At 44.4% G+C, this 23,430-nt stretch overlaps 1 pseudogene; it reads left to right on the top strand.

The window, feature by feature from the left end:
* The first annotated feature begins 19,426 nt into the window (after window positions 1–19,426).
* On the top strand, window positions 19,427–23,031 carry LOC136500133 (receptor kinase-like protein Xa21; annotated as a pseudogene).
* Window positions 23,032–23,430: the final 399 nt, after the last annotated feature.

Here is a 23,430-nt window from a genome sequence, read left to right as displayed (position 1 = left end):
CCTTCGCCTCGTTAGTCCACTCTGAGCCGAGCTCGCGCCTCCGCCATTGCCGCAGGGTGAGTCGCCGCTGCTCAGCTCGCTCGCCTCCATGTCATTGCCGTCTCCAGTGAGCCACGAGCCCCGCTTTGCTTAGCCGCACCTGCTGCGCCAGTTTTTGCGTCAATCAAGCCCCGGTGAGGATCCCTTTTGCTGATTCTGTGAGCTCCGCCATGGCTGACGCCTCGCCGGAGTGCGTGCTCGCCGTGGCCAAGCACCACCGGAGCCTGCTCACTCCTTTCTCTCCCTTCCATCTGTTTCCCTGTGTCACCTTATTGCTCACGCCAAGCTCAGAGCGGGCCGCTAGGGCCGGAGTTGGCCGGCGTACCTCGCGCAGCGCCGCCGCGACCACCATTGCCGCCGGCGACCTCATCCGTTATGGCTAGGGGGTCCGTTTTGTACTTCCATCGATGCGGGGCAGCGTGCTGTGCACGTTGGTGCCGTCGGTTTCGCCGGGGAGATCACCGTCGGCGAGCTCGATCATCGCCGCGCCGACGTGTGCCGTCTCCCCTGTTTTGTGTCACTGACATGGGGGTCCCGCGCATCAGTCGCTGAGCCGAAGGGGGAGCCAGGCTTGGGCTGCGCTGTGTCGTGGGCCGTCGGGTCCCTTCGGGCCGGCCCAGTAACGCTTAAGTGAATTGATTTTCATTATTCTTTATTATTTGAAATATGAAATGGTTTGAAAAATATTTGGATGGTCAAACTTGCTCCAAATTTGTTGAAACAAATTTTGCTAGGTTCCTTATCATCAGATCTACTAGGGAAATTTATTGCATGTCATTTTTGAAATACTTTTCTGTGGAACTTTATTTAATCATGAATATTGCTGATAACTTGAAAAATATGCAGAAAAATCTATAGGATTCAGAAAAATATGATTCTAAGTTTGTTAATCTTCTAGTGTCATGTACTTCTTAGGAAAAATATGTTTCATGCATGTGTTGTGGGAAAATTTTGAGGTGTAGTTCAAGTACCTTTAATGGCTGAATTCTGTTATTTTTGTTAGAGAGCAAACTTTGTATAAAACATACATGTGATAATTTTTGTACAGTCATTATATGCTATTAAGAACCTAGGAAAAATACTAATTCTGTTGTTTGACACTTTTCATAGTACAAAGTAATTTCATGCTCATTTTTATGCTATAGCTTGTCATTTTTGTGTAGGATAGTTTACTTATCCAAATGCCATGAAATTTTTATGGTAGTCTGTTTAGTGTAGTAGTATGCTACTGTAATTTTCTCAGATTTTTAGGAACATCAAAAATATATGTTGCTATTCAAACCTATTATTAACTAGAGTTTAAGCAAGTGTTGCTTTAAGTGTGATTAGGAAATTAGTAAAGCTTTGGTGTATCTTTGAAGCATTTCATAAGGTATGTTAACTTAACATATTAGTAGTAGAAGAGAATGCAGTAGATGACATGTGCTTGTAGTATAGTTCTTGGATGATGTTGACTACCTTGCATTTCAACATACCCATTACATTCATCTCCTTCGATGCACCGTTTGCATAATCACTTACGCGCATTGCATCATATAGGATCGCAAACCGAGAACCCAGTCGTCATACCCAAGGAGCAGCTCGAGGTGCAGCATCAGGAAGTGCCAGAAGTCGACGAGGAGGACGTTGAGGAACTTCCGGAGTGCCCCGATCACCGTCCGAGCTCCTTCGAGAGAGGCAAGCCCTGGAGCATTTTCTCCCGGTTTGCAATTATTTAATTAAATACTTTACTTTAAATTGATGCATTATGTTCAGGAGTTGTTTGCAACCGTTGCTGCATTATACCTTGCTCACCTTTGTTATACTATATCCTTGTTACTCTGATATCCGCAGTCGAGTCAATGCTTAGCTGGCTTAGACCGGTAGAAGTCGGGTGATTTCCTATCACCTGCGAGCTATAGGTGGTTACCTGGATCTGCTTGGATGACTATGAAGTCATGGTATAACTAAGTGTTAAATGAAGTTGAGACCGGACGGAGACTTGCAGAGTTTTGGACTGTAGTGTTTCCGTCTGTGTCGATTAAGGACCGACCGTTGTTGGGCCTCGAGTCATGTTGAACGCATGCCTTACATTTAGCTGGCCGGATAAAGTACCTTCCGACCGCGAAGCTGGGAGATTTTTCGGGCCGAGTAGATTGCCCGCAATGCACTGTACCGGAGCAGGTGTGGTAGGACACGGGGGCGGGATGATAAGACCAAAGTGCAGTCGGTCGGCCCCCGGGTACATGTGGTTCCTGGCAAACTCGAGATTCCTGGAAAGTTGACTCGGTGATCAATATCTCACTTTAGCGGGTGAGTGAGGTTTGTGTAAGGAATAAATCACCAGCTGGTTAGGAATCGATTCGAATCGCCATCGCTCCTGGATAGTGAGCACTTGACTTGAGTTACTTCATCGTAGTAAATGTTATGGAACACTTGGACAGTTATAGTGAATATGACAGTATGGAAATTGTTTAATGATCATTGGTTATCATTATCTGCTTAATCACATGATTACTCTAGCATAGGTGCAAATCTAGTTAACAGGTTAATAATAATTAACTTGGCAATAATGCTTTTAGAAAGGTTCTTGAAATGCTAAAAATGCTTCTTTTTGCAAATGAGTCAGCTACCCTACTATAAAGCCCTTCATAATCCTTGGTGTCATTTATTTTCGGTTATGTCGGGTAAGTCTGGCTGAGTACCTTCTCGTACTCAGGGTTTTATTCCCACTTGTTGCAGATGGGCAGATGTATTACGGCTACTGTATCAACTGCCTTTATCCTGCGATGGGTGATGCTTAGGACCATGGGCATGGTCATTCCTTACGTCTCATCTAATGCTTTTGTTGGAGATGATCATCCGCTGGCACTGTATTTAAACTCCGCGTGAGTGTGTGTGTGGTTTGAACAAATGACTTCCGCTACTTTTATTCGAACTGGTTTGTAATAACTATGTTTAAACTTTGATGTATCTGAGACCGCAAACTTTTATGTAATATGTGATGGTGACCGCTAAACTTACTACGATCATGGCTGGGACACGAGTTGGTTTGAAATCCTTCGTGATTTCACGGACTACCGGGTTATACGGGCTTAAGTTTGTCAATCGTCTGCTCCGGTGGATGATTTTTCTTACTTAATTTCGTATAATTGGTCGGTTCTGTCACAGTGTTCTCGGTCGGGGCTCGCGCGCACGGCGACGAGCGTGGCTTGGTTGTCTTCCCACGTGTTGGCGAGGCGGCGGTGGGTCCTTCTTCCCGCCCGCGGTGGTAGCGACGGTGGCGAGAAAACCAGGTAGGTCCTCCCCTTCTCCGTCCTTACTTTCTTAGGTTAGGGTTAGGGTTTGGGGTTAGGGTTTCGATCCGTTTCTACAAATCGAATCCCCTCCTTCTACTCTTCTACTCGGTTTTATACCCCGATCTGGATCTACACACTAGATAGGCTCTGGTACCATTGATAGAAGCTTAGGATCACCTAGTTGCAGATCTAGCAGGTGCTTACTTGAATTTAGAACATGAGTAAACCCTAGAACATGATCTAGTGCGAGGAAACAGAGAGAGATGGGGTTGCGGAGGTAGCAAACCATCGGCCGCCTTGGAGGAAGACGAGATGGCCATCGCGTCGATGTCGGTGACGCATTGGAGGCGTGGTTGCAGAGTGGCGGTGAAGCCGGTGGCAGTGCTTCTTGTCGCTGGCAACGCCTCCTCTCTAGATCGGCTAGGGTTAGGATGTCGGTGGGATGTCTGGCGGCTCAGGTGAACCTCGTGCCTTGTGCCCTGGCCTCTACCTCCCTTTTTTATAGCGCTGTGCGACGGGGGCCCACCAACTATAGTTAGGGTTGGGTGCCCCTGATCAGGGCGCGAAACAAGACCCAATTGACCGTTGGGCCAGTTGGTGGGATTAATCTAACATCAAGTAGCTAAGTTATTTTAAATTTAATAAAATCTATAAGAAAACTATTTAAAATATTAAATAGATATTATTAGGTTAACTATTGAATATATCCACCGAAGATGTAGATATTGATACTATTTTTTATAGATTTGAATTTGACTTGGTTCAAATATAGAATTATACCAATACCATCACACGCTGTTAAGCAAATGGATATATACAAGACTGACCTGTGCTCTCTACTATTTATACAGTTTGACGCAGAATAATTAATTTTATCTTGATTGCACGCAAAACAAAGATCTGCTTGACTGGTTCCTTTTCAGTGATGGCGTCGCTGAACCAAATTTCAAACTTAAAGGTCGCAATCAACAGGGACACCGATTATGAGAAGGATAAGAGTGGACGGCAGGTACTGATTTCTTAGTTCTTGTTTACTGAACCTTCATCTATTGTTGCACGGTGCACTTTACTTATATAGATGAATCATAGTTTCCTTTTGATTTTTATTTGTGCTGAATGATATGCAGGTTAATGATTCCTCACAAGTAGCTGTTGTTTGCTTGAGAGATTGAATAAATGTGTTAAATTAATAATAAGGAAAAGGTATGCATGCTGAGAGCTCTAATTGTTAGGTGGTGTTTCAATATATCTGTTGAATTAGGAGATGCTGTTTGCAGTTGTGTCCAACCAAACGCCAACCAAGGAAATCTATTTACCGGTGTAAATTGATTACGGACCAAAAGATCCAAACCAAACAGCACCAATATTTCTTTGGCATCGGGCATGCATGTAGTTTTTATACTTTTCATAAATCCAGGATTCTTTGTTGGCATATCACCTCAACTACATTTGGTAAGATATAACATGTTGCTAACATTTTGCATCTGCAAACCCATTTATCCGTTACCTCTCTTCACGCTCTAGCAAAAATTTGCTAAGATATTATTGTGATCTTTCTTGCAGGTAACGTGAACAAGCACTGGAGGTTTTCTTTTCACAAAGTTTGCCTTCAGCTAAGCACTTGTTAATTGTTATACAGTGAAGAATTCTCTATTATGCAACAGATTTGATATTTGTTATTACCAAAATTAGACATGTGGTTCACTTGCAACCAACAAAGGAGTTTCAAATATCTAACATTATAGTAAATAAAAAAAGGGCTTGTTAAGGAAGAGAATGATTAATGATAAATGTTTGTTTCATAAATTTTTAGGGCGTTTGGCTGATCCAGTTTCAACCTATTCTCTCTCACAGAACACTATTAAATCAACCGAAATCAATCGAAATTAGCTGAAACTGTATCAGCCGAACGCAGCTTTTGTCTGCTAGAGAGGTGACAGAAGAGTCGACCTTGCAAAGAAACAAAAAAAAAACTCTAGCAATGAAGGATGTGCAAATGTTGTTATTTATAAAGTATAAAGTATTCAACATATTTATGCATATCGCAATGATCTAAGTGAAATATGAAGTAATTATAGCCTTGTAATGAATGTTGCAATTAACACTACGTCAAAAAGCATTTCTACCTAGTGTAAGTTGACCTTGTGCACGTACTCAGCTTCGATGTAATTGGTTTTTTTGTTCTTATTTTGATAATTTGCATTGTTAGAAAAAAAACTAAGAATCGAGAGTTTTTTTAATATTGCTCTATTATAAAAAAAATGTTTTAATATATACATGTACCTCACATGTGTATATTTACTAGTACTTTATAATAGATTAAATTTGATATAATAAAACATAATACTGTTCTGGAATGGTATTCTATCCGGTGCTCTGTATATTTATCCGGTTTTACCCGCCAGCCGAGGCCGAATCGACCAGCGACCGTGCCGCGAAGGCACCTGGGAAAGAGCAGTCTCTCTCTCACCGTAGTCCGTACAAGTCATGTCCTGTGACATGAATCACACATCGAATCTTGCGACACATGCATGTAGTATTAAATATAGATGAAAAAAAACTAATTACACAGTTAGGTGAGAAATCGCGAGACGAAACTTTTAAACCTCATTAGTCCATAATTAAACACTAATTGTCAAATACAAACGAAAATAATTCAATAGCCAAAATCTAAAAAAAAATTTTGATCTAAACGGGCCTGACATCAGATAAGCTCTGCTAGGAAGGTCTCAGCCTTATAGTCGGTGATCTATCCTATCCGTACTGACGTGGCCTTGTTTAAATCCACAACCTAAAGTTTAGGTCGTACTCGTACCACAGTTTTGCAGTAGTACCGGGGCACTGTGGCGGAGCGTGGCACCAGCCCAGAGGGCAGTAGAGCAGGAGTACTATTTACTATGCAGTCTAGTATGCTTGACGCCAGTGCATGCAACGCACGTCACGACACGGCACGCCCGCCGGTCGGCGGGCCGGCGGCCGGGGCTCGCGCGTGTGGCCTCGTCGACTTGGTGGACACCCGTGGCGGCGTGTCCTAACAAACGGACGTCCGTCGTCGGCTCGTCGTTGGTGGTGCCCTGGCGCGTGGCTGTGCGCTCCCGGCCCCTTCGGTGGATCTCAGCGGTTGCGATGCGGCGCCGCGGTCTCGCGGAGGCGCGAGGACAAGGGCGTCATAAGAAACAGCCCATAGAGACCCAGAGCAGGAGTTTTATGGGCTGTGTGGTGCCACCAACTGCAGATGGGCCGTAGTCAAGCGCGTTTCAGCTGCCCTCGAGCATCTGGAAGCTCTCAAAAAAAAAAAAAAATCCAGCAACATCTGGCATGTGGTTCACGCGTTGTGAAGCGATAAGGGAAGGTTAGGTACGAGTACTCCTAGTTGACAATATTGCCTACGGTGAAATGATCGTGAGACGCGTCCAATAAAGACGGATGATGGCATATATGGACAACAAGTTTGGGTGAAAACTTGACCGAGCGTATGGTGGTCAAGTTGGATGAAAGATTCCCAAGGGTGCGTAGGGCCGGCATAATTTCTTTCTCGTTTCGCAGGAGACCGACGACGACCTCAAGTCAACTGCAAACACCGGCCGACGTATATGTGACGGCCATTCATTAGCTAGGCAATTAGCCGGTTGCATTGGACCGCCGGTGATTTGAGCTCATATTTTCAGCATGGATCGGTGCAACAGAGGTCTTCTCTGTTCTGGCTCTTCTTCTTTTAGGACTCGTTTGTTTCGGCTCCGACGGCTCCGGCTTCCATCGACACCGGCACTGTTTATGAAGCCGTTTTTCTCTCTCCTATACTGTAGCAACACTGTTCATTGAAGCTGTTTTTCTCTCTCCTACTTTTTCGTCTCACTGCTCACTGGGCACTGTTCACGAAACCGGCGGAGCTCGTTTTCGCAGCTCCTGCGGCTCCGGTACAGTACATGAACAGTGCCGGAGCCGGCGCACGCAGGAGCGGTGCCAAACTAGCCCTTATTTAAAAAAACAGCTCCAAATAGCTTCTATAAATTGTTTGTTAGAGCTACTTCGAAAGCGGAGCCGAAGCCATAGAAGAAACCTACCAAACAAGACTAAGGTGCCATTTGGCACGGCTCGCAGCTCTGGCTCCCGCCTGTCATTTCACTGTTCATTCACTGTAGCAAGAACCGGTTTTCTATCTTCTTCTCTCTCCCTCTCACAGACAGTCACAGCCAGCGGCTTCACCGGCCAACCTCGAAATGTTCCGCTGGCTCCGTGAACAGTACCCCCGCTACAGTGAAAGAAGGCAGTAGAAGAGAGAAAACCGGCTCTTGCTACAGTGAATAAACCGTGAAATGACATGGAGGAGCCGGAGCTGGCGGGAGCCGAACCAAACGGCACTTATTAGTCCTGAGTTGGGGGCATCATGAGCTGGAAATTAAAGCAATTCTCATAAAATATAGTTGTAGTACGTGTTTCAGTTAGTGCATGTGAGCATGTGGCGGCTGAGGCGCGGCGGTGTCTCGGGAATGGCTCTCGGTCTCAGCCAGATACAGGATACTGACCGGTCAAGTCATCGGATACAAGTTCTTTATTCACGTATTCCCGCCACGGTTCGCTACTAGTACTCCCTCATACTGTAACACCCGAAAATTTGTAGTAGCTAAATTGATTTACTTTTATTTGTGTGAGCATGTAAACATAGGTCAAATAAAATAAAATCAATGTCAAAGTTAAATACATGCTTGAGCATTCATGCTGGTGCATATTTTGTGTTGAATTGATTTGGTTTTGTTTGATTTCGAAAGAGAATTCAAGTTCTTTTGAAAAGGATTCTAAGTGCTTGATAAATAAAAAGAAAGAAAAAGAGAAACCCTGTTTTCACTGTTTCTGGCCGAAAGGCCCATCCCTCCTTGCTTTCAGCCTGCTCGGGCGCTTGGCCATTTCGTTCCTCCAGGCCCAACGCAGTTGCCGGCCTTCCCCTCCTTCTTGGGCCGAGGCCGAGGCCCAGCCGCGGGCAGCAGCCGCCTTTTTCTTCCTTGAGCCGCCGACCGCTGGGGCCGCACCCTTCTTCCTCCTCCGACTCGGCAACGAGCCAGGCTTTATCCCGAACCGGACGCCGAGTTCTCGCGTGTGGCCGTTCGCGTCACCCGTCTCCCCTATATAGTCCAAGAGCCTGCGTCCGCGACGCCTTTGGCAACCCTAAGCGAACCGCCGCCATCGTTTTCCGAGCTCGAGTGCAGCCGCAACCCTATTCGGCCGCCACCGAGATTAATTCTGCCGCTTTGTCATCTTCGGAGCCGCCGTAAGAAGCAAACGAGTCTCGCATCGTCATCGTGAACTCCTCGCGTCATTTATTTTGGTTCAATTTTGCTTATCTCAGGACGCCACCGTGCACAGGTCTTCTCCGTCCGCCATCCGCTGCCGCACGTCGTTCGCTGTCACCCCCGGACACCACCTTCGTCGCTGGTGAGTCCGTCGTGTTCCCCTCTTTCTTTTGGTACCGGCCCCGCCTAGTTTGGTGACCGGAGTCGCCCTAACCAGCAACGCCGGCGAGGTTCTCGCAGTCGGCAATGGCCGCCGCCGCGGTCTGCCTCCGTTCCGGCCGACAGTGCCGCCTCCCCCTTTCCCCGATTTAATCTGGGCCGTTCAGATTGGATCCAGCGGCTGACTAACCCCCGTACCCTTTCGGTTGGCATTGTTGTTAAAGAGACCCTGCCGTTTTTAAATATAGAACCCGCCGTCCCTTGGCGTATTCCAGTGAATACGTTTTCTCGTTTTGAAAACGTATTTTCCAATTTGCAGATTCAAATAGAAGTTCTAATTAATTACAGTTTTGCCACTACCTTTAATTGCTCATAACTTATTCGTTTTAACTCCAAATTGGACCATTCAACTTGCGTTAGATTCGTCTTTTCGAGATCTATCTGTTCATATAGGTTGCCACCATGTTTTTGAACTTTAAATTTCGAGTTTATATTTAATCTATTTCTTTAATAGGAAAACTTGTTTTAATCATAACTTTCTCGTCGTAACTCCGTTTTTCGTGATCTTCGCGTCTATACGATCGTAGTGACAAGTAGAATGTTTTCATGCGCTTTTCAAACTGTTTTTATCGCTGGTGGTGTACTGTTCTAATTAAATCTATTTGTTTGCCTCGTGTATGATTGCTCGGATGATTGTATGTTGCTGCTTGGTGTTGTTGATCGAGTTCAGACGGTGAGGTTTACGTTGGTGAACAAGAGAACTTCTACGACCAGCAAGACCAGCAAGACTTTCAGGAGAACTTTGATCAAGGCAAGTATAGCTAAGGACCTTCCTTGTTGTCCTATTCATGACGCTCACTAAAATACATATGCATGTGTCTTCCTTGCTACCTATGGTAGGATTTCCTAGAATTTGATCTTGAATACCTTGAAAACCTGGATTTATGCATTTGGGTAGTGTTACGCTAGCGCTAAATAATAACCATGATCTTGATACTTGACTGATAATTGAGCTTTAAACAATTTAAGATGACTTGCTAGCAATGACAGGAGGGTTTAATTCCCTCTCCTCAAGGACTTGTTTGTAAGTGATCATCCGGGACTTAAAGTACAGCTGTGAGGGCTACATGGCTCTGGCTTTAGTTGCTTGGGAGACATTTTCTAGCAGGCTTAGAGGATACTGCGAGTTGGGTATAGGACAGCCTCTATCCTGTTGTGCCTTGCTATGGAAGCGGCCCTTTTTTTTGGAAGGGGGGTTCCTATATCCGATGACCCTGCGGCCCTTCCTGGTTAGACGAACTTCTGAGTAGTTTTATATGGTGTTCGGTGTTTGGACGTAATTAACCCATACATTTGAACAACATGACTCACAGTGAAAGTGTACACCTCTGCGCGGAGTTAATAACTGGTATACTAGCCGTGCTCACGGTCACGAGCGGCCAAGGGATTCTTACACCATAAATGAGCTCTTGATTAATTGTGCTTAACTAAGTTGTCTTTAAGCTAATTGATGTCTCAGTATAATGATCATGTGTTATGGGAATTATGGTACTACCTTGTTGTTAATAATTGCTAAACTTGATGATTACTTAAATGCTAACCGCAGTAAACCAGTGTCAGCTACTTGAGCCTCATGAACCCTCAATTATCTTGTTAAGTACGACATGTACTTATGCCTTGCTTTACCTTTTATGTTGGAAAAATCCCGGATGGGTAACAGATCAGGAATGGATTGAAGATTACCGTGATGAGTATTAGGCTTGGTGTTCACCAGTTGACGTCCCTGTTGGAGCTTCCGCAAGAGAGTTATCTTAGTAGTTATTATATTTATGTTTGAGACTATGTGTTGAATATTTATTCGCTATGTAATAAACATTGTGATGGTACAATTTACAATTTGTCTACTTATGTGTGCGACCGTTCCTGGGGTGCACATAAGACTTTTATACATCCTCTTTTGTTCTTAAAATTGGGTGTGACAGATTGGTATCAGAGCATTGTTGACTGTAGGACGCAAGCCTAGTTAGAATGGCCGTTTTTAGCTTCCTTTGCTTCACTGGTTTCATGCTTTCCACCTCGATCTTGCTATCTGCTAAGTTTTTTTTTGTGCTTCTTTTGTCTTATTCTATTATAAAATCAATTGATCCTATTCTAATTAATTTGAAACTTCTGTAGATGACACGTGACCGCAAGTCTTCCCGCTTGTACGTTGGATGCTTTCAACCACAGCGTGCTGTGTATGAACCAATGGAGCCTAGAGAGGACGTCCAGAGGAAAAACTGGAAGATTGAGGTTGGAGAAGAGGTCCATTCTTCTTCAACTCCGATAGCTCAATCCCCAGCACGTGTGGAGGCCATTGACTTGACCAACGATGATGAAGATGAAGTACTCCAGCCACTGCCTCGTATAGGTTGGACTGACAAGTCAAGCATCAAGGAGCCGGATGACAATGCCTTCTATCATGACTTGCTGACATTGCTGTTGGAGTATTATTATCCAGACCTACAAGCCACTCTGGAGTATCACACTACGGAGCACAGTCACCCTCTGATTGGTTCATCTTGGGATACTCGGTTGCTGATCAGGACGCCGAATACTCGCAAGATAGATGCAGTTGTCACCCACCGTGTAAGTCAAGCTACCGCGGAAAGAAGCATGGAGGATGCTGCTTCCATCGCACTTGCCTACTACCGTGGCCGTCTCTCTGATGATAAGAAGGACGATGGACTTTTGTATTACCCATGCTATCTTCCGAAGGAAAATAGTTGGACCATAGAGGTCGTGGTAAAAGGATCGAAGACTCTTGAGGCCACCGTTGAGTTAAACCGTGAACTTACAAATAAGGTGGGAGCGTTAGAAGGAGAGCTGATGAAGGCACAAGACATGATCAAAGAATACCAGAAAGATATTGATGGCCTAAACGCTGAATTAGGCCGTCCCAAGCTGTTTGAGAAGCTAGATGAGCCCTCCACCAAGAAGAACGCCGCCCCTTAAGTTTATGAAACCACTGTAATGGACACGTTTTAGTATCGGGAGTCGATTCAAGTCTTTTAAGTGTTTGTGAACTATTGGTGTGCTTGCTGAATTATTATTGTGATATATGTGTGATTTGGATCTTTGTGTTGAGTGCTGGAACCTTGTGGGCATGTCCACGAGTTCCTTAGTTAAAAATATTAAGGTTAAAAGTGCTATAATATATGGTTTGGGTTAGTCTATCATGTCTCTGTGCTTGCTGTTTTCTGGGACAGTCTGTGATGTTCTGGTTATAACTTTTCACCTGTTCGAGCTATGGACATGAAATTTTTGTGGGAATAAATAGACCTTTGTATCTTTCCAATGCCGCAAGAACCACCTCATTATCGATTCTGGATTAAAAGTTATAACGGTTGCAAGCTGAAGTCTCTGTGCTGTCTGGAATCTGAGAACAGTTTCTGTTGTGGTCTGTTTTTGATTAACATAACTTTAGAATCAGAAAATGTGGTCTAAATGAAAGTTGTAGAAAATTTCTTAATCTTTCCAACCGTATAAAGATCATCTTATTTGGATGTATGGAACTCGAGTTATGGCAGTTTTTCTGACCTGCTGATTCTGCATCACGCCCAGAAATTTTCAGAATTGCCTATCTCTTACATATTGGTGATGTTTCGTGTTGGATTTCAGATGTCTGGCCGTGGAGGAAATAGAGGACGTGGGAGAGATGCTCCACCACCCCCACCACCACCCATGACCGCAGCAGAGGTGTTGGCGATGCAAGGACGGTTCATGCAGTCCATGATGCAGTTCTTTCAGAACCAACCGATTGGAGCGCCAGCCCCTCCACCACCGAGAGACAAGCGGAGGGAATTCATGCAAGGACATCCTCCAGTTTTCTCTCATGCCGCTGACCCCTTGGAGGCAGGTGATTGGCTACGCGCAGTGGAGAAACAACTCAACATCGCTCAGTGTGATGATCAACAAAAGGTGTTGTATGCATCGGGACAGCTTCAGGGAGCAGCTCAGACTTGGTGGGAGTCATATCAGTCTGCTCGTCCCAACAATGCTCCTGCCATCACTTGGCTAGAATTTGTGAGGGATTTCAAGGCACACCATATTCCAGATGGTTTGATAGAGCTCAAGCAGGAGGAATTCAGGTCTCTCAGGATGGGTTCTATGTCTGTCAGTGAGTATCACGACAAGTTTGCTCAGTTGGCTCGCTATGCTCCTAATGACGTGAGGGAGGATGCAGATAAGCAACGTCTCTTCCTCAAGGGAATCTACTATGATCTCAGGTTGCAGTTGGCTGGTAACACGTATGCTAATTTCCAGCAGTTAGTGAATCGCGCTATTGTGCTTGACAATATGCGATTGGAGAGGGACAGGAAGAGAAAGATGAAGGGACAGGCCTCCGGAAGCAACACACGCCCGCGCTACAATAATCAGCAAAGGTATCAAGGTCCAGTCAGTCTGTGGAACCGGGGTCAGTTTCCACAACACTCTCAGAACCAACAGCAGAATTGGAACCAGCGTGCTCCGCCACAAGGGGGCAATCAGACTCCACGCCAGGGAATGCCCAAGAGCACCCCGATGAAGAGCAGTGCACCTAGTACCCCCAATAGGTGTTTTCGGTGTGGAGATGTGGGGCATTATGCTAATCATTGCCCACAGAAGCCGAATCAACAGATACCTCAGAGGCAGAATAGCAACCAGAAGCCCACGTACAACACGGGAAGAGTGAACCATGTGGCGCCTGAGAGTGTGGATGGTGCACCAGAAGTTATGATGGGTACGTTCAACATCAACTCTATCCCTGCTAATGTTCTTTTTGACTCTGGAGCTTCGCATACTTTTATTTCTCAAGCATTTGTTAGAACACATAGCATACCTTTAATTACAATGAAGACTCAAATGCTAGTAAACTCACCGGGGGGATCAATACCAGTTGCACATTGTTGCCCTTCAGCAAGTCTTACCTTAAGGGGGGTAGACTTCACAGTCAGTCCTATTGTGTTGAGAACCTTTAGGATCGATGTGATCCTGGGTATGGATTGGATGAAGGAACACCGAGCTGTGATTCAGTGTCAGGAGAGAGTTGTGGTAGTGACAACACCAAAGGGAGAACGAATCAGTGTTGGCGTGACAGTGCAACCACCACCAACAGCTACAGTGAATCAACTAGATGATGATGCTAATCCCCAGGATCGTGTTGTGGAGGAATTCCTAGATGTCTTCCCCGATGATTTGCCAGGTATGCCACCTGACCGTGATATTGAGTTTATAATTGAATTATTACCTGGTACTGCACCTATAGCTAAGAGACCATATAGAATGGGGGTTAACGAATTAGAAGAACTTAAGAAACAATTGAAAGAGTTGTCAGAGAAAGGTTTCATACGTCCTAGTGCATCACCTTGGGGAGCGCCTATGATCTTTGTTGACAAGAAGGATGGAACACAGCGTATGTGTGTGGATTATCGATCTCTTAATGAGGTAACTATCAAAAACAAGTACCCATTGCCTAGAATTGATGACTTGTTTGACCAGTTGAGAGGTGCTTGTGTGTTTTCTAAGATTGATCTGCGTTCTGGTTATCATCAGTTGAAGATTCGGAATACTGATATACCAAAAACAACTTTTACTACAAGGTACGGGTTATATGAGTATACAATTATGTCGTTTGGTTTGACCAACGCACCTGCCTACTTTATGTATATGATGAATAAGGTGTTTATGGAGTATCTTGATAAGTTTGTGGTAGTATTCATTGACGATATATTGGTATTCTCTAAGACTGAAGATGATCATGCTGAACATCTGAGATTGGTGCTGCAGAAGCTTAGAGAGCATAAGTTGTATGCTAAGCGTAGTAAGTGTGAATTCTGGTTAAAAGAAGTCTCTTTTCTTGGACATGTTGTTTCTAATGGTGGTATAGCAGTGGATCCAGGCAAGGTGAAGGATGTACTGAATTGGAAGCCACCTACTGATGTAAGTGAGATCCGTAGCTTTCTTGGTTTAGCTGGTTATTATCGAAGATTCATTGAAGGTTTCTCCAAGCTTGCTAAACCCATGACAGCCCTGTTAGAGAAGAATGCTAAGTTTGAGTGGTCTAGTAAGTGTCAAGCTAGTTTTGAAGAATTAAAGAAGCGATTGACAACAGCTCCAGTGCTGATTTTGCCTGATCTAAATAAGAAATTCTCTATCTATTGTGATGCATCTCGTCAAGGATTGGGATGTGTTCTTATGCAAGAGGGTAGAGTTGTTGCTTATGCATCTAGACAGCTGAGGAAACATGAGTTGAATTATCCTACTCATGATTTGGAGTTAGCGGCTGTGGTTCATGCCTTAAAAATCTGGAGACACTATCTGATTGGGCATAAGAGTGATATCTTTACCGATCATAAGAGTTTGAAGTACATATTCACTCAGACAGATCTGAATTTGAGACAACGTCGTTGGTTGGAACTAATCAAGGATTATGATCTAGAAGTGCACTATCATCCTGGTAAGGCAAACGTGGTGGCCGATGCTCTTAGTAGGAAGAGATATGACAATAGTTGTATCAAGGGACCTGAGTCAGAGAAGTTATGTGAAGAGTTGAAACACTTGAATCTTGGTATAGTTGCAAACGTTATGGAGGTAGAAGTGACTCCTACGTTAGAGCAGGAGATACGTAAAGGTCAGTTAGAGGATGAGAAGTTAAAAGAGATCGCAGAGAACGTAGTGATTGGGAAAGCACCCGGATTCACTATAGATGAGAATGGTACTTTGTGGTTTGGGAAGAGGATTTGTGTGCCTGAAGTGAAATCTATTCGTAATGCAATTCTGCGGGAGGCACATGAGTCAGCTTACTCTATTCATCCTGGAAGTACTAAGATGTATCTAGATCTTAAGGAAAAGTACTGGTGGTACGGATTAAAGAGAGATGTGGCTGAGTACGTAGCTTTGTGTGACACATGTCAGAGAGTGAAAGCTGAGCACCAGAGACCTGCAGGATTGTTGCAACCGATGAAGATCCCAGAGTGGAAGTGGGAAGAAGTTGGTATGGACTTCATAGTAGGATTACCCCATACCCAGAAAGGTTATGATTCGATATGGGTAATTGTGGATCGATTGACTAAAGTTGCTCACTTTCTACCTGTTAAGACTACTTACGATGGGCCAAAATTAGCAGAGCTATACATGGAAAGAATAGTGTGTCTGCATGGGGTTCCAAAGAAAATTGTGTCTGATAGAGGATCACAGTTTACCTCTCACTTTTGGAAGCAAATCCACAGTTCTTTGGGTACAGAGTTGAACTTCAGTACTGCTTATCATCCTCAGACAGATGGGCAAACAGAAAGACTTAATCAGATACTAGAAGACATGTTGAGAGCATGTACGTTGCAGTATGGTACTAGTTGGGATAAGAGTTTGTCTTATGCAGAGTTCTCATACAACAACAGCTATCAACAGAGTCTCAAGATGTCACCATTTGAAGCTTTGTATGGGCGTAAGTGTAGAACACCCTTATTTTGGAATCAAACAGGTGAAAGTCAAGTGTTTGGACCAGATGTGCTTAGAAACGCTGAAGAGCAAGTGAGAAAGATTAGAGAGAATCTGAGAGTGGCACAAACCCGTCAGAAGAGTTATGCTGATAATCGAAGGAGAGAATTAGTTTTCGAAGAAGGAGATTATGTGTACTTGAAGGTGTCACCAATGAGGAGTGTAAAGAGGTTTAACATGAAAGGAAAGTTAGCACCGAGGTATGTTGGTCCTTTCAAAATTCTAAAGAGACGTGGAGAAGTGGCGTATCAGTTGGAATTGCCTGAAAATTTATCAGGAGTGCATGATGTGTTCCATGTTTCTCAACTTAAGAAGTGTTTGCGTGTGCCTGAGGAGCAAATACCATTAGAGGAACTTGCTGTTAAGGATGATCTGACATATGAGGAGTTTCCAATTAAGATTTTGGATATAGCAGAGAAAGTTACAAGAAGCAGAACAATTAGGATGTGCAAGGTTCAGTGGAATCGGTATTCGAAAGCAGAGGCAACTTGGGAAAGAGAAGATGAATTGAGAAAGACATACCCGCAGTTGTTTGAGTAAGCATAGCCTAATCTCGAGGACGAGATTCTCTTAAGGGGGGTAGATTTGTAACACCCGAAAATTTGTAGTAGCTAAATTGATTTACTTTTATTTGTGTGAGCATGTAAACATAGGTCAAATAAAATAAAATCAATGTCAAAGTTAAATACATGCTTGAGCATTCATGCTGGTGCATATTTTGTGTTGAATTGATTTGGTTTTGTTTGATTTCGAAAGAGAATTCAAGTTCTTTTGAAAAGGATTCTAAGTGCTTGATAAATAAAAAGAAAGAAAAAGAGAAACCCTGTTTTCACTGTTTCTGGCCGAAAGGCCCATCCCTCCTTGCTTTCAGCCTGCTCGGGCGCTTGGCCATTTCGTTCCTCCAGGCCCAACGCAGTTGCCGGCCTTCCCCTCCTTCTTGGGCCGAGGCCGAGGCCCAGCCGCGGGCAGCAGCCGCCTTTTTCTTCCTTGAGCCGCCGACCGCTGGGGCCGCACCCTTCTTCCTCCTCCGACTCGGCAACGAGCCAGGCTTTATCCCAAACCGGACGCCGAGTTCTTGCGTGTGGCCGTTCGCGTCACCCGTCTCCCCTATATAGTCCAAGAGCCTGCGTCCGCGACGCCTTTGGCAACCCTAAGCGAACCGCCGCCATCGTTTTCCGAGCTCGAGTGCAGCCGCAACCCTATTCGGCCGCCACCGAGATTAATTCTGCCGCTTTGTCATCTTCGGAGCCGCCGTAAGAAGCAAACGAGTCTCGCATCGTCATCGTGAACTCCTCGCGTCATTTATTTTGGTTCAATTTTGCTTATCTCAGGACGCCACCGTGCACAGGTCTTCTCCGTCCGCCATCCGCTGCCGCACGTCGTTCGCTGTCACCCCCAAACACCATCTTCGTCGCTGGTGAGTCCGTCGTGTTCCCCTCTTTCTTTTGGTACCGGCCCCGCCTAGTTTGGTGACCGGAGTCGCCCTAACCAGCAACGCCGGCGAGGTTCTCGCAGTCGGCAATGGCCGCCGCCGCGGTCTGCCTCCGTTCCGGCCGACAGTGCCGCCTCCCCCTTTCCCCGATTTAATCTGGGCCGTTCAGATTGGATCCAGCGGCTGACTAACCCCCGTACCCTTTCGGTTGGCATTGTTGTTAAAGAGACCCTGCCGTTTTTAAATATAGAACCCGCCGTCCCTTGGCGTATTCCAGTGAATACGTTTTCTCGTTTTGAAAACGTATTTTCCAATTTGCAGATTCAAATAGAAGTTCTAATTAATTACAGTTTTGCCACTACCTTTAATTGCTCATAACTTATTCGTTTTAACTCCAAATTGGATCATTCAACTTGCGTTAGATTCGTCTTTTCGAGATCTATCTGTTCATATAGGTTGCCACCATGTTTTTGAACTTTAAATTTTGAGTTTATATTTAATCTATTTCTTTAATAGGAAAACTTGTTTTAATCATAACTTTCTCTTCGTAACTCCGTTTTTCGTGATCTTCGCGTCTATCCGATCGTAGTGACAAGTAGAATGTTTTCATGCGCTTTTCAAACTGTTTTTATCGCTGGTGGTGTACTGTTCTAATTAAATCTATTTGTTTGCCTCGTGTATGATTGCTCGGATGATTGTATGTTGCTGCTTGGTGTTGTTGATCGAGTTCAGACGGTGAGGTTTACGTTGGTGAACAAGAGAACTTCTACGACCAGCAAGACCAGCAAGACTTTCAGGAGAACTTTGATTAAGGCAAGTATAGCTAAGGACCTTCCTTGTTGTCCTATTCATGACGCTCACTAAAATACATATGCATGTGTCTTCCTTGCTACCTATGGTAGGATTTCCTAGAATTTGATCTTGAATACCTTGAAAACCTGGATTTATGCATTTGGGTAGTGTTACGCTAGCGCTAAATAATAACCATGATCTTGATACTTGACTGATAATTGAGCTTTAAACAATTTAAGATGACTTGCTAGCAATGACAGGAGGGTTTAATTCCCTCTCCTCAAGGACTTGTTTGTAAGTGATCATCCGGGACTTAAAGTACAGCTGTGAGGGCTACATGGCTCTGGCTTTAGTTGCTTGGGAGACCTTTTCTAGCAGGCTTAGAGGATACTGCGAGTTGGGTATAGGACAGCCTCTATCCTGTTGTGCCTTGCTATGGAAGCGGCCCTTTTTTTTTGGAAGGGGGGTTCCTATATCCGATGACCCTGCGGCCCTTCCCGGTTAGACGAACTTCTGAGTAGTTTTATATGGTGTTCGGTGTTTGGACGTAATTAACCCATACATTTGAACAACATGACTCACAGTGAAAGTGTACACCTCTGCGCAGAGTTAATAACTGGTATACTAGCCGTGCTCACGGTCACGAGCGGCCAAGGGATTCTTACACCATAAATGAGCTCTTGATTAATTGTGCTTAACTAAGTTGTCTTTAAGCTAATTGATGTCTCAGTATAATGATCATGTGTTATGGGAATTATGGTACTACCTTGTTGTTAATAATTGCTAAACTTGATGATTACTTAAATGCTAACCGCAGTAAACCAGTGTCAGCTACTTGAGCCTCATGAACCCTCAGTTACCTTGTTAAGTACGACATGTACTTATGCCTTGCTTTACCTTTTATGTTGGAAAAATCCCGGATGGGTAACAGATCAGGAATGGATTGAAGATTACCGTGATGAGTATTAGGCTTGGTGTTCACCAGTTGACGTCCCTGTTGGAGCTTCCGCAAGAGAGTTATCTTAGTAGTTATTATATTTATGTTTGAGACTATGTGTTGAATATTTATTCGCTATGTAATAAACATTGTGATGGTACAATTTACAATTTGTCTACTTATGTGTGCGACCGTTCCTGGGGTGCACATAAGACTTTTATACATCCTCTTTTGTTCTTAAAATTGGGTGTGACACATACCCATCGATCGATCGCGCGCTCAAGAAGCACCACAAGCTACAAAGAAATCTGCACGGCAGTAATGGGCTCGGCGAGCTTACTGCTGTTGCCGCTCCTCCTGCTGTCCGCCTCCGTGTCCATCTCGGTACCCGTGACCGCCGGACAATCCGGCGACGAGGCCGCGCTGCTTGCGTTCAAAGCCGCGGCGATCAACGGCGGTCATGATCATGGCAACCCGCTTGCTTCGCGGAACAGCAGCAACGTTGGTGGCTTCTGCGGTTGGGAGGGGGTCCTGTGCGGGGCTAGGCACCGCCAAGTGGTGGGCCTCAACCTGACCTCCCGTGGACTCACCGGCACCCTGTCTCCGGCCATCGGGAACCTCACCTTCCTCAGGACACTGAACCTGACCTTCAATTGGTTTGAAGGGAGCATCCCTCCGAGCATCGGCCACCTGGTACGTCTTCGTAAGCTTGACCTGAGCAACAACATGCTCTCCGGAGCACTGCCTGCCAGCCTCAGCTCCTGCGTCAGCTTAAATTTCTTGGGAGCCAGAACTAACCAGCTACATGGTCGTATTCCTGTTGAGCTTGGCCGCAAGCTCACAAACCTTCGAATCCTCTCTCTGGGAAACAATAGCCTGACGGGCTATATCCCAGTATCACTAGCCAACATGTCATCTCTACACATTCTTGATCCGCGTAGAAACCGGCCAGCTGGAAGGCCCAATACCAACTGAACTTGGCAGCATTGGAGGCCTAAGACTCCTTTATCTCCAAAATAACAACCTCTCAGGTGTGCTTCCACACTCTGTACAATTTGTCTATGTTGCAAGATTTCTTTGTAAATTCAAACTCGTTGTCTGGAACTATCCCTACTAATATCGGCGATAGGTTCCCCAACATAGAAACTCTCAACTTTTGTGACAACAAGTTTCATGGAACTATCCCAGTTTCACTATCCAACCTCTCTGCTCTCATGAACATTCAGCTTTCTAAGAACAATTTCTGAGGACCCGTTCCTCCTACTTTGGGGAGATTGAAAGGTCTCCGTTCCCTAATGGTATATGACAGCAAGATAGAAGCGAATGAGGAGGGGTGGGAATTCATCACCATGCTATCGAACTGCAGTCAGCTTCAGGATCTCGATCTCAGCCATAACTCCTTCATTGGAAAACTTCCTAGTTCAGTTACAAACCTATCGACAACTCTCAGATATCTTATGTTAGGAGAAAATAGAATTTTCGGGTCTATTCCGACCAACATTAATTGGCAATTTGGTTGGTCTGGAAATATTTGGCATTGAGAATACATCCATATCAGGAGCGATTCCAGAGAGCATTGGTAGGCTTGAAAACCTGGTTGATTTATACCTTTACAACACTAACTTGTCAGGCCTCATACCTTCATCACTAGGAAATCTTACACAGTTGAATTTGCTTGGTTTATACAATGGCAACCTAGAGGGGCCAATTCCAGCAAGCTTCGGGAACTTAAAAAATCTGGTTGCCCTTGATCTCTCAACGAATCAACTGAATGGTTCAATCCCTAGAGAGGTTTTCAAACTTACTGCGCTCTCATTCTACTTAGACTTATCATATAATTCGTTGTCTGGAGTCTGGACCACTTCCTACTGAAGTTGGTAGCCTGACAAGCATTAATTAATCGACTGCTTCTATCAGGAAACCAGTTGTCTGGCAACATACCTGATAGTATTCGAAAATGCGAATCATTGGAATGGTTATTCCTGGACCAGAACTCATTTGAGAACAGTGTACCACAATCTGTGAAGAATTTAAACGGCCTTGATATACTCAACATGACCATGAACAAGTTGTACGGGAGTATTCCTGATGCCCTTTGAGTGTTGTTGGCCTACAAGAATTGTATCTAGCACACAACAACTTGTCAGGTTTGATCCCCACATGTCTTCAGAATTTGACATCATTGTCAAAATTAGATCTGTCCTTTAATGATTTACAGGGTGAAGTGCCAAAAAAGGGTGTTTTTTTAAAATGGAATGAACATGTCGGTTCAAGCTAGGGAACGATGGGCTTTGTGGCGGAATACCTGAGCTTCATCTAGCTCCATGTTCCATATTTGCTTCAAAAAAGAAGAAAAGGCATTTATCGAAATCCCTTATGATTACCCTAACATCAATCAGCGTGCTTGTATCTTCAGTTTTAGTAGTTATACTTATTCAGCTGATCCACAAGAAGCTCAGAAAAAGGCATGAAACTCAACTCATATCCACAACTGAGGAACAATATGAAAGAGTTTCTTATCATGCATTGTCAAATGGAACCAATGGGTTTTCCGAGGCCAATTTGGTTGGACAAGGAAGCTATGGCATGGTTTATAATGTACTTTACATGATCTGGGCACTACAGTAGCTGTAAAGGTTTTTAACACAAAGCAGTCTAGGACTGCACTAGAAGCTTTGTGGCTGAATGTGAGGCACTGAGAAGCGTGCGTCACCGTTGTCTTATTAAGATAATCACTTGCTGCTCAAATATCAATCACCAGGGTGAAGAGTTCAAGGCACTAGTTTTTGAGTTCATGCCAAATGGTGACCTGAAGAGTTGGCTCCACCCAGAGTCTGACACACTTGCTTAGACAAATACTCTTAGCCTTGAACAAAAGTTACACATTGCTGTCAATATCTTCGATGCTTTGGACTATCTTCACAATCACTGTCAGCCATCAATCATTCATTGCGATCTCAAGACAAGCAACATCCTTCTTGCAGAAGACATGAGTGCTCGAGTTGGAGACTTTGGCATATCAAAAATCCTTCCAGAAAGTGCTAATAGAACCCAACAAAATTCAACTAGCACAACTGGAATAAGAGGCACCATCGGTTATGTTGCTCCAGGTAATTGATATAGTTATTTTGGTATTTGCACATTATTCCTAGTTCTTTTATGAACATAGCGTAGTGACTTTTGTTCTTTTGCACATTCATAGAGTGTGGCGAAGGTTCTTTTGTCTCGACACAAGGTGATGTTTATAGCCTCGGCATATTACTTCTTGAGATGTTTACTGGAAGGAGCCCAACAGATCAGATGTTCAGTGATTCATTGGATCTGCACAAGTTTTCAGAGAATGCACTTCCAGAGAGAATATGGGAGATTGTTGACCCAACAATTTGGATGCACATAGATGCTAACAACAGAGCTACAAGAAGTAGAATTCGGAATTGCTTGGTTTCTGTTGTTGCTCTTGGAATATCCTGCTCGAAGAAACAACCTAGAGAACGGATCCCAATACAAGATGCAGCTATTGAGATGCATGCTATTAGAGATTTGTATCTTAAATTTGCCAGATCTCATTTGGTGGATCATGAAGAGTAGCGCCTTCACGCTGCTCGGCTACTGGAGGAGGCCGCGTTGCGTTTTTTGCGTCGTTTGGTTGGTTATCTACTTGTCGGATGGGTCTCCATTAGTGTTGCTCTGGTATTTGTTTAAATTCAGCTCGTGTTAGATATTCGTCGAATATGTGTATAATTTGGTTACGCTACAACTTGAGTTGTATTAGGGGCTAGAATAGAGTTGGAGTCGAACTCTGTATCCTAGCAGGCCATAAATATGAGGCAATCCCTGTTGTAACCATGATACGACTCGGCAGCTGGTTTGGATGGCTACGAGACAGCTGGTTTTATGGGGAGGAGTGCCCGTAATCATTGCCCCGAGGATTAGGCACATCACCGAACCTCGTTAAAAAAACATTGTGCCTTGGTGTCGTTCTTGTTT

This window comes from Miscanthus floridulus, chromosome 13 (assembly GCF_019320115.1).
Source record: "Miscanthus floridulus cultivar M001 chromosome 13, ASM1932011v1, whole genome shotgun sequence".
Lineage (NCBI taxonomy): Eukaryota > Viridiplantae > Streptophyta > Magnoliopsida > Poales > Poaceae > Miscanthus > Miscanthus floridulus.
This window is presented reverse-complemented; position numbering and strand designations above follow the sequence as displayed.